We start from the raw sequence: 12017 nt of genomic DNA on the forward strand, positions 1-12017 counted from the left end.
GTTTATCAATTGTCACAAATTTAAGATGATAAACTGAAACAGGTTACTGAATACCCCGAATGAGCAGGATGCTATAAACAACTTTACTTTGCAAAAACCACAGATTTGTAAGTGTAGACTGGGAGAAAAACATATAGATTATAAGACTTAGATTATAAGTAAAGTTGATACCTGACTAAACTAATGATAATTGGAATTGGCGTCACAAAAGTACATCATAAAAAAAAAAAAAAAAAAAAAAAAAATGAAACATTTCAAGGGCATCTCTACATCTCATTTACGGAGACAAATTGTCTGAAGTAAATACACAAAAAATGTGTTTTTTCTTTTAAAAAAATGTTTTGTTGATTTACTTATACCAACAGAAAACAAAGATACAATAAATTGAAACCAGCTTGTATTAGTTGCAGGGAAATGCAAGGAAATTAAAAATTACAAAATTGGATTTAATATATATGCAGACCGTGCAAGAGGGCTGCTAGATGGGCTAAATTAGAAAATGAAAACCTTATTTCTCAAGAGCAATGTAAACAACATAAACAGTTTTCAGGTATGGCAGACTGTTTACTATAAAAAGGCTTGTTCAGCAAAACAAAAGTAAAGTCAAATTTAAGAAAAGTCTAACATACTTTTTCACTATTTCCCTATCTTCAATCGCTACAGAAACATTGTCACTGACCAAGGCAACTGTACCTAGTTTATGTGGGTATTATGTTGAACACAGTCAACTTGTTTACATTCTGATGGCATATTAGGAATCTGCAAAATCAAATACTATCGGATTCCCTGTAAAAAATAAACCTATGAGTTTCGGTAGCTGGAGAAATGTTTTAACGGTTTTAAAAGGATGTGTGCACTCGCCTCTACAATCTATACGATAGGAGATCAGCATTTAAACGGGTATCTATTGGGGCATCACAATCACATCTGTTCTTTTTTATGCACATCACAAATAAACAATACAAATTTTTTTTTTTTTTTCAATTTGACAATTTTTATTTTTGTCATAAAAGTTATATGGGGGATACAGAAAGAAGGGGAAGGGTTAAACAGTACTTCTGTACACAGGTGAAATATGCATCCTTCATCAATTGTGCATTATACAATAATATTTTACACGTAGGAAATACCCACTAGGGACATGCTACATTTTCCACATTTCACAATTTAGTCCTGGTGTAAGACGGTATATTTCCGTGTCTTGTGTGGTGTGCGTGTTGTGGTGGGTAGCGTTCCCTGAGGAAAATACCGGGGGAGGACTGCCTGTGTTAGGAAGTAAAAAAGGGGGGGCAGGGATAACAGAGGGGGGGAAATGTGGGGGGGGGGGGGGGGGTTCACCCATCTAATTCTTGGTAAGGGGAGCAGGAAAATGTACTGTGTGAATTCTTTAAGCTTTCTTATCACTTGGCCAGAGTCGGCACGATCACCCACATCCGACATATAAGTCGAACTAGGTGGCCACACCAGCCTCAAGTCGGGTGTTTCAGCTCCCAGTTCTCCCATACCTCATGCCTCCAACCTTTATTGGGTGGGATTCGGGATAGATTTGATTAATATTTCCCAATTGATGTCGAATCAGTTCTTGCATTGTTGCGTTGGTAGGTGACAACCATTTTTTTTGCGATAACGTTTTGGGCTGCTACGAGTATATGGAGTACTAGATATTTAATTGGTTTGGGGTATTCTGCTTCAAACATGAACAGGAGTAGGGAGGCCGGGGAGTTTGGTAAAATGATCGAAGTGTGTTGGTGTATCAGTGAGATAACCGCTTTCCAATATGGTTGAATTTTCGAACATTTCCACCAAGTGTGTATAAACGTGCCCGACTCCTCTTTACAGCGCCAGTAAATGCCAGAAGCCTTGGGGTCTATGGTAGCTAGGCAGGTGGGGACCATGTACCATCGGTAAAAAAGCTTGCGGGTAGTTTCTAGGTGGGATGCGCAAAAAGTTAGGCCCTTGGTTGCGTTTACTGAGGTCAGCCAAGCTTGTTCTGGCAATGTGCGGTTCAGGTCTGATTCCCAGGAGCGCACACATGGAAGGGTTTTTATACTCTTCCGGGGTAGTAGTGATGCGTATATGGTGGAGATGGGTTCCTTTGCCAGCTTGTCTGCCATCATAATCTTTTCAAAGGGTGTGGGGGCAGCGATAGTGCATGGCATAGGGTGTGGTGGATGGGCTTTCCACCATGAGCTCAGCTGTAGGTATGAGTAGTAGGCAGTGTTCGGTAGTGTGTGGCTAATTTTCAATTGGTCGAAGGTGGCTAGCTTGCCCTTGTCCAATAGAGAGTGCAGATAAATCACCCCACATCTATTCCAGGTTTTATAACTAAAGGACCGCTATAGTGCCAGGAAAACATAGTAGTTTTCCTGGCACTACAGTGCCCTGAGGGTGCCCCCACCCTCAGGGACCCCCTCCCGCCGGGCTGGATGGCGAGGAAGGGGTTAAAACTTACCTTTATTCCAGCGTCGGGCGGGGAGCTCTCCTCCTCCTCTCCGCATCCGATCCTCCCTTTCGGCTGAATGCGCATGCACGGCAAGAGCTGCGCGCGTATTCAGCCAGTCTCATAGGAAAGCATTATCAATGCTTTCCTATGGACGCTTGCGTGCTCTCACTGTGATTTTCACAGTGAGAATCACGCAAGCACCTCTAGCGGCTGTCAATGAGACAGCCACTAGAGGCTTTGAGGGCTGGATTAACCCATTTATAAACATAGCAGTTTCTCTGAAACTGCTATGTTTATAAAAAAAAATGGGTTAACCCTAGCTGGACCTGGCACCCAGACCACTTCATTAAGCTGAAGTGGTCTGGGTGCCTAGAGTGGTCCTTTAAGGTCCGGAAAAAGATGCGCCAGAGCTTTAAATAGTCGAGAGGGGGAACGGGTGACAGCTACACAGGAGTTTGCGTGCGGTATCCCAGATCTTTAGGGTTGTTAAAGTGGCTGGAAGTGCAGTGGAAGTATCTCCCCATTGGTGGGACGGCAACCATATTCCCGTTTTAATGTCTTGGTTATGCAACCAGTGTTGTTCAATGGAAACCCACTGAGGAGGGGAGGTAGTTTGAGTAATGGACAAGAGGGTAGCCAGGACTGCTGCCCTGTGGTAGAGCTGCACATTAGGAAGGCTCATACCACCCGTCTTTACCGGTCGGTACAATGTGGACAAGGCTACTCTCGGTCTTTTTCCCTGCCATATGAAGAAATTAATCTGTTTTTGGAGGTATAGGAAGTAAGTAGTCGGTACCGTCAAGGTAAGTGTCCTGAACAAATATTGTAATTTGGGTAATATTACCATCTTTACTGCTGCTATGCGGCCAGACCAGGAAATTAATTTGTGTCTCCAGTTTAGGAGGGTAGTGGTAAGTTCCTTGCTAAGTTTGGTATAGTTTAGATGGTATAACTTGGACATTATGTGTGGGAGTTTGATCCCCAATAATGTGAGATAGTCTTTTCTCCAGTCATAGGAAAACTGGTTGCGTAAATTGGATAAATAGCTGTCCTCCATCCTCATGGCCTGCGTTTTGGATAAGTTCAACTTATAGTAAGAACATTTGCTATATTGCTGTAATATATTGTGAAATGCTGGTAGGGATTTGTGTGGTTCAGTTATAGTTAGCAAGACGTCGTCTGCAAAAAGATTTAGTTTATGTTCCACGTCTCCTATTCTGACTCCTGTGACCTCTGTCGATAAGCGGATAGTTTCAGCTAAGGGTTCCAAGGCCATAATGTATAAGAGGGGTGAGAGGGGGCACCCCTGTCGGGTACCATTAGTAATAGGGAAGGGCCTAGATTGGAAACCGGACGTGAAGACCCGGGCTTCTGGGTTGCTATATAGAGATTTAACTACGGAAATAAAGTGTAAAGGAAATCCAATTTTTTTCAGGACTGCCTGTAGGAACGGCCAGTGTAGGCGATCAAAAGCCTTTTCAGCGTCTAAAGAAAGAAGAAGACTGTTGGGGCAATTTCTGTGCATGGTATGCAGTAACACCATGGCTTTGCGTGTTCCGTCCGCTCCCTGCCTACCCTGCACAAACCCGACTTGGTCAGAATGTACAATAGTCGGCAGGATCGTCGTTAATCTGTTGGCAAAGATTTTGGCCAGGATCTTCTTCTTTTTTTTTTTTAACATATTCATGTGATTTATTTTTTTTGTGTTCTAATTCTGTAAGAAGTTTTTTTATATCATAGTACCGTAACTATTTTACTGTTAACTGCATTAACAAATACAATGTAATAAATAATAAAAAATAAAAAAAACAATAAATCTGTTTGTTACAAGACTGGGCGAACTAAGCAGAAAGAACTGATAATTATCCTGCTATGGCTCACGTCTTCTCTAAGCAGACACTACCAGACCGGACGCCCTTAAAATTTGACCACCCAGTCACCTGTCTGTGCAGGGTTTATTCTCTGAGGAATTATAGTCAAAAATTTAAAGCAAAACTATCATAGACCTTCAGAATATACAAAGCTAAAAAAAAAAATTTGTGATAATAAAGGATAATAAATGGGAGTTTATTTTTATTTTTAGTTTGTCCATATTGTTATAGGTTTTTTTTTCTTTAAAATATATAATTTCAAAACATATTGAAAAAAAGTTATATGTCACAAGAAAGAGCAAAAAAAGTAACAATTTATACTGTAAAAAGAATACATAATGTCACAAGTTATACATCCCCAGGACAAACTGTAGTAAAGAGAGACAACAGATTAGAGAGACAGGGGATAAAAAGAAAAAAAAAATAGTTCAAATTAAATCATAGCACAAAACTATAAACAAGATACAGTAAAGATACAAAGCGAGGAGATAAGAGCTTAAAATCCGGGAGCAGGTGATAGAGATGACCTGTGAGGCCGACTTCACATGTAGTGACTAGTCACAGTAGCAAAAAAAGAAACATTATAGGCAAGTAGTAAGGAGACCCAACTCAGTGATTACAGGGAAAGACAATCATGCTGTGACAGTTAAGATAATTAATAAATGAAGACTCAAAGCACCATGATCACTGCAGCTCACTGTAGTGAATTTAGTGCCAGGGTTACCCTGATGCCACCCATTGTAAGTAGTCATAACTGTGGTGGCTTAATTTGGGATCCATTTGTTGTCGTTCCCCACCTTCTCTATATCAGACAGAGACCCAATAGCTGTCTGAGCTACGCCTGGCAATAAATGTCTGAGAGTGATCAGCTAATGCTTCAAGACAATGAGTTGGCCCTTCACAGAATCTCTCCTGAACTATGGAGCTACCAACTCTCTGGCTGATGTATTGGAGTTAGGGCACAGCACCTGCTGGAACTGAGATGACAAGTCAAAGCATTCTGAAATGGATTGATATGTCGGGGTTGCCAGGGTCACTCTTAGTATTATAAGAACGACAGGGTTCTGAAATTATTATGGCACTTGGAATGTTCCGTTAAAATAAGCTAAGTCAATACAGTGAGAGAAATGGTAAAATTAAATTAGGGTACAGCACTGTACACAATGCCAATGTCAAACAGAGATGATGATATTATACTTTCCATATACATCAAAAATGGAACCATAGGTACCTTCATTGCACTTAAACATTGTGGGCAACTTCACAGTTCTGGTATCGACAAATGATGTACAAGAGCACACCTGCTCAAGGAAATAGTCCCACTCCACCACAGACTGAAATAGTGTTATGGATTTTTCACTATTAAGGCGATCATCCCCCCACTGGCACCTGTTGGGTCATCAAAATCCAAAGCACGATCCTCAGGTTACAGCAACCTCCGTGGCCAGCAGCTCAAACAAAACTACAGCAGAATGCCAGACTCTGAAAGGTAATAGTAATTTGTTTACTTCACAGCTTGTTTGAAACCTCTGACACTATATTAATCACATAAACCCAAAGTTAAAAACACATGCAAGCGGATACCACCTCCCCACCCAACATGCTTTGTTCTTGGTAAAGCAGGCACTCATGGGTAAGCAAGTGCCAGACAGGGTTTTTTACTAAAGAGAGTATTCAAAGTGCATTTAAAGTGAATTTCAAATGTAATAAATTTGAAATTCCAGAGTACCCGAAATCAAAGCACTGTTGACTCTGAGAATGTTTCCAATTCAACTATTTGGACCTATCAGGTATATGCTGTAACTTTCTATCCCTGCCTCGTTCCACACACACAGCGACCCCTAGTGGCCGGTGATGTTATTGCCGTTATTATTGCAATATCAGAATCTTACTCCATATAACTTCGCCCTATGACTCCTCCTCTTACTCCATATAACCTCTCCATATAACTCCTCCTATTACTCCATATAACCTCTCTCTATAACTCCTCCTATTACTCCATATAGCCTCTCTCTATAACTCCTCCTATTACTCCATATAAGCTCTCCCTATAACTCCTCTTATTACTCCATATAATCTCTCTCTATAACTCCTCCTATTACTCCATATAACCTCTCCCTTAACTCTTTCTATTACTCCATATAACATCTCTCTATAACTCCTCCTATTACTCCATATAACCTCTCTCTATAACTCCTCCTATTACTCCATATATCCTCTCTCTATAACTCCTCCTATTACTCCAAATAACCTCTTTCTATAACTCCTCCTATTACTCCATATAACATCTCTCTATAACTCCTCCTATTACTCCATATAACCTTTCCCTATAACTTCTCCTATTACTCCATATAACATCTCTCTATAACTCCTCCTATTACTCCATATAACCTCTCCCTATAACTCCTCCTATTACTCCATATAACCTCTCCCTATAACTCTTCCTATTACTCCATATAACCTCTCTCTATAACTCCTCCTATTACTCCATATAACCTCTCCCTATAACTCCTCCTATTACTCCATATAACCTCTCCCTATAACTCCTCCTATTACTCCATATAACCTCTCTCTATAACTCCTCCTATTACTCCATACAGCCTCTCCCTATAACTCCTATTACTCCATATAACCTCTCCCTATAACTCCTCCTATTACTCCATATAACCTCTCTCTATAACTCCTCCTATTACTCCATACAGCCTCTCCCTATAACTCCTCCTATTACTCCATATAACCTCTCCCTATAACTCCTCCTATTACTCCATATAACCTCTCCCTATAACTCATCCTATTACTCCATATATCCTCCTATTACTTATCTCCCTATAACTCTTCCTATAACTCCATATAACCTCTCTTTATAACTCCGCCTATTACTCCATATAACCTCTCCCTATAACTCCTCCTATTACTCCATATAACCTCTCCCTATAACTCCTCCTATTACTCCATATAACCTCTCTCTATAACTTCTCTTATTACTCCATATAACCTCTCCCTATAACTCCTCCTATTACTCCATATATCCTCCTATTACTTATCTCCCTATAACTCTTCCTATAACTCCATATAACCTCTCTTTATAACTCCTCCTATTACTCCATATTACCTCTCCCTATAACTCCTCCTATTACTCCATATAACCTTTCTCTATAACTCCTCCTATTACTCCATATAACCTCTCTCTATAACTCCTCCTATTACTCCATATAGCCTCTCCCTATAACTCCTCCTATTACTCCATATAACCTCTTCCTATAACTCCTCCTATTACTCCATATAACCTCTCTCTATAACTTCTCTTATTACTCCATATAAATTCTCCCTATAACTCCTCCTATTACTCCATATATCCTCCTATTACTCCATATAACCTCTCTCTATAACTCCTCCTATTACTCCATATAACCTCTCCCTATAACTCCTCCTATTACTCCATATAACCTCTCTCTATAACTCCTCCTATTACTCCATATAACCTCTCCCTATAACTCTTCCTATTACTCCATATATCCTCTCTCTATAACTCTTCCTATTACTCCATATAACCTCTCCCTATAACTCCTCCTATTACTCCATATAACCTCTCCCTATAACACCTTCTATTACTCCATATAATGTCTCCCTATAACTCCTCCTATTACTCCATATAACCTCTCCCTATAACTCCTCCTATTCAGAGGTGGCTCTAGACTTTATGAGGTCTTAGGCAAAACTCATACATGAGGCCTCACTAACAAAAAAGTGAAAAAATTAGAGTTGCAATACATGCACACTGTCACATATACACAATGATGCACAGTTTACCTGTGTATGTGCCTGAGAGTGTGTCTGACAGAGTACCTTTGTGTGTGTGAATGTATGTCTCTGTGAGCATGTTTGCGTTTTTGTCTGGGACCCTATGCTTATGGGGTAGCTGCTTGAAGTGTGTTGTGTGTAAGGGGGTCTGCCTGTAGCCTTTGTGTTTATGGCAAAGCTATGTTTCTTGACTGTGTGTATGATGAATCTCTTCAGCTGGTGGCTGTGACAAGGTGAGTAAAGGGGAATAAAGGTGAGTAAAGGTGAGTAAAGGAGTACCAGTGGCAGGGAGAGCGTGACAGGGCGAAGGGGGTAAATGGACAGGGGGGATTGTGAGAGAGAATGAGGGACAGGGAGTATGACATGGTTTGATGAGGGAGTGTGACAGGGCGAGTGGAGGTAAGTGTGTCAGGGCAATTGTGGCATGGTAGGAGGGATGAGTGTGACAGGATTAAGGGGGGTTAATGTGACAGGGTGAGTGTGGCAGCGTGAGGGCAGGTGAGTTTGGAGGGGGTGAAATTAACAGGATTAGGAGTGGTTAATGTGAGTGTGGATGCATGAAGAGTCTGACAGTGTGGGGGGTGACAATGTGTCGGGAGGTGACAGTGTGAGGGGATGCTAATAGTGTGTCTGGGGATGCTGTGTGTGTGAGGGGGTGATGGTGAGAGGGAGAGAGAGGGGGGTGATGAGAGGGAGGTCATTGTGAGAGGGGGATTATGGTGAGTGGGTGTTCATGGTGAGAGGGGGGTGATGGTGAGAGGTGAGAGTAGGTGACGGGGAGATGGGGGTGACAGGGAGAGGGGGTGAGAGGGAGTGACAGAGAGAGCGGGGTGATGTGAGAGGGAGGGGTGTGATGCTGAGGGAAGGGGGTGACGGGTAGAGGGGGGTGACAGGGAGAGGGGGGTGACAGTGAGAAGAGGTGATGGTGAGAGGGGGGTGACAGGGAGTGACAGGGAGAGCGGGGTGATGTGAGAGGGAAGGGATGATGGTGTGAGGGAGGGGTGTGATTTGAGAGGGAGAGGGGGTGATGGTGACAGGGTGAAGGAGATGATGGTGAGGTGGTGATGGTGAGGGAGGGGGGTTGATTGTGAGGGGGTGGTGCTGAGGGGGGGTGATGTAGAGGGGGGGGATTGAAGGTGAGGGGGTTGATGGTAAGGGAGGGGGGTTGATGGTGAGGGGGTGATGCTGTGGGTTGATGGTGAGGGGGTGATGGTGAAGGAGGAGGGTTGATGCTGAGGGGGGGTGATGGCGAGGTGGGGTGATGCTGAGGAAGGGGGGGTGATGCAGAGGGAGGGGGGTTGATGGTGAGGTGCGGGTTGATGGTGAGGGGGGATTGATGGTGAGGGAGGAGGGTTGATGCTGAGGGGGGTGATGCAGAGGGAGGGGTGTGACGCAATGGTGGGGTGATGGGGTGATGCTGAAGGGGGTGATGCTGAGGGAGGGTGATGCTGAGGGAGGGGGTTTGATGGTGAGGGGGTGATGTTAGAGGGAGAGGGTATCACATACCTTAATTTAACTTTGGTGATCCAGTGAGCTCCCTGGTGGTCCGGTGGCCATTACTTCGCGAGACCATCAGAGCGTTGCCGTGGTAACCCGCGGCAACTATCTGATTGGCCAGTTTTCGCGAGACACATGGTCTGCAGCTCTGCTCACTGCAGAGCTGCAGACCGGTGTCTGCGATGGTGGCCGGGCAGACAAGAGGGGCCCCGCACCCGGTGGCATATTGGGCAAGCCGCCTGGCCCCCTCCTGGTGTTGGGTCCTCAGTCACTGACCGAGGACCAGACACAGTCTTCCCTCAGGCAGTTTAGGCGGCCGCGAGGCCCCAGCCAGCGTGAGGCCTTAGGCGGCAAACCTAAACCTCCTAATTAGAGAGCCGCCTCTGCTCCTATTACTCCATATAACCTCTCCCTATAACTCCTCCTATTACTCCATATAACCTCTCTATAACTCCTCCTATTACTCCATATAACCCCTCTCTATAACTCATCCAATTGCTGCATATAACCTCTCTCTATAACTCATTCTATTACTGTGTATAACCTCAACCTATAACTAGAGTTGAGCGAACCCGACCTGTAAAGTTCGGGTTCGTACCGAACATTATGATTTTTGGACCCCGGACCTGAACACGGACATTTCAGTGTATGTTTCGGTTCGAGTTCGGTGTTCGGAGATTTAATGACGCGTTTTGAAAAGCTGCAGGGCAGCCGATCAACAATCGTTTGACTCGTGTGCCCTAAGAAGCCATCACAGCCATGCCTACTAATGGGATGGCTGTGATTGGCCAGTGCAGCATATGACCCAGCCTCTATATAAGCTGGTTACTTAGAATTAGTAAATTATGCCCCTACTCGCTATACCGCGAGTAGGGCATGTCTATTAAACAGTGAACAGCATGTGGCTGCTCACTGTTATAAATCCCCCCTCCTGAGCCCCCACCCATGACGGGCTTTTAAATATCAATAAGGTCGGGGGACCTATTGTCCTCCCCCCCCGGCCCCCACCACTGAGTGCTGGGTGGGGGCCCTAAATATCCATAAGGGCGGGGGACCTATTGTCCGGCCACCGGCCCACACCCCTGAGCGGTGGGTGGGGGCCCTAAATATGAATAAGGGGGGGGGAACCTATTGTCCTCCCCCCGGCCCCCACCCCTGAGCGGGGGCCATAAATATCAATAAGGTCGGGGGACATATTGTCCTCCCCCCCCCGATCCCCACCCCTGAGCGGTGGGTAGGGGCCCTAAATATCAATAAGGGGGGGATCTATTGTCCTCCCCCGCGGCCCCCACCCCTGAGCGGTGGGTGGGGGCCCTAAATAAAAATTGAACCCCCCAAACCCCTAGTCACCCCCTCCCAAAAAATATAACCCCTACCTACCCCGCTCATCCTAAAAATAATGAGGGGAGAACCTTATCTAAATACCTGTAAAAAACTTACCATTTGATGTCTTCTTTCTTCTAAACTCTTCTTTTTTCAGCCCCAAAAAAGGCCAAATAAAAATCCATAATAACCGATGCACTTTAAAAAAAAACAAAAAAACGCTAACGATGTGCAGAGTAGAAATGAATAAATGGAAGCACACCAAACTCTCATGGCTAGGCAGGATCAACTCTTACAAAATGATGATCCTCACGCGGATACTCTATATCTTCAGGATGATACCGTTAGGGATCACTCCCCAATTCTGTAAAGCCTTACAAAAATTATGCGGCACCTACATCTGGCAGGGGAAGAGACCCCGAGTATCCCTAGCACTCCTCCAGACCGCCCCACGACTTGGAGGAGTGGGCCTCCCTAATCTGAAGCATTATCATAGGGCAGCGATTCTATCCTCAAGTATACTCCTACATGCCCACCCGGGCACTCTTCAATGGGTAGACATGGAGAGAACACAATTCCCAACCACATCTCTCACCGACTACTTATGGACACCAAGGCAGTTTAGGACCAAACGCACTGACCTTTTCCCAACCACACAGCTTACCATTTCCATATGGGACACTTTCATGGGCACTTTGGGACACAAAGACACATTGCACATCAAATCCCCACTCTCTGTGTTAAAAATGATAGTACCCGACATCCCCCTCAGAGACTGGACTATGGCGGGAGTGACAAAAATCTCACAACTCCTAGACACCAAGGGAGTAATACCGTTCCCGACTTTACAGGAGCAGTGGACACTTCCCAGTAGGGCTACTTTTTCTTACCTACAAATAAAAAGTGCGTTGCAGGTATATGCACCTACACCACCTCCAACACCTGACGCAACCAGACTTACCTCTCACCTACTCCTAAACAGATGCTGGACAACACCCACAAAACCCAAATCACTTGCTATTTGCTACAAAACATGGCAGGAACTCTCAACCAATACAGTGCATCCCCACAAACACCAGTGG

Source organism: Pelobates fuscus, chromosome 3, assembly GCF_036172605.1.
Source record: "Pelobates fuscus isolate aPelFus1 chromosome 3, aPelFus1.pri, whole genome shotgun sequence".
Lineage (NCBI taxonomy): Eukaryota > Metazoa > Chordata > Amphibia > Anura > Pelobatidae > Pelobates > Pelobates fuscus.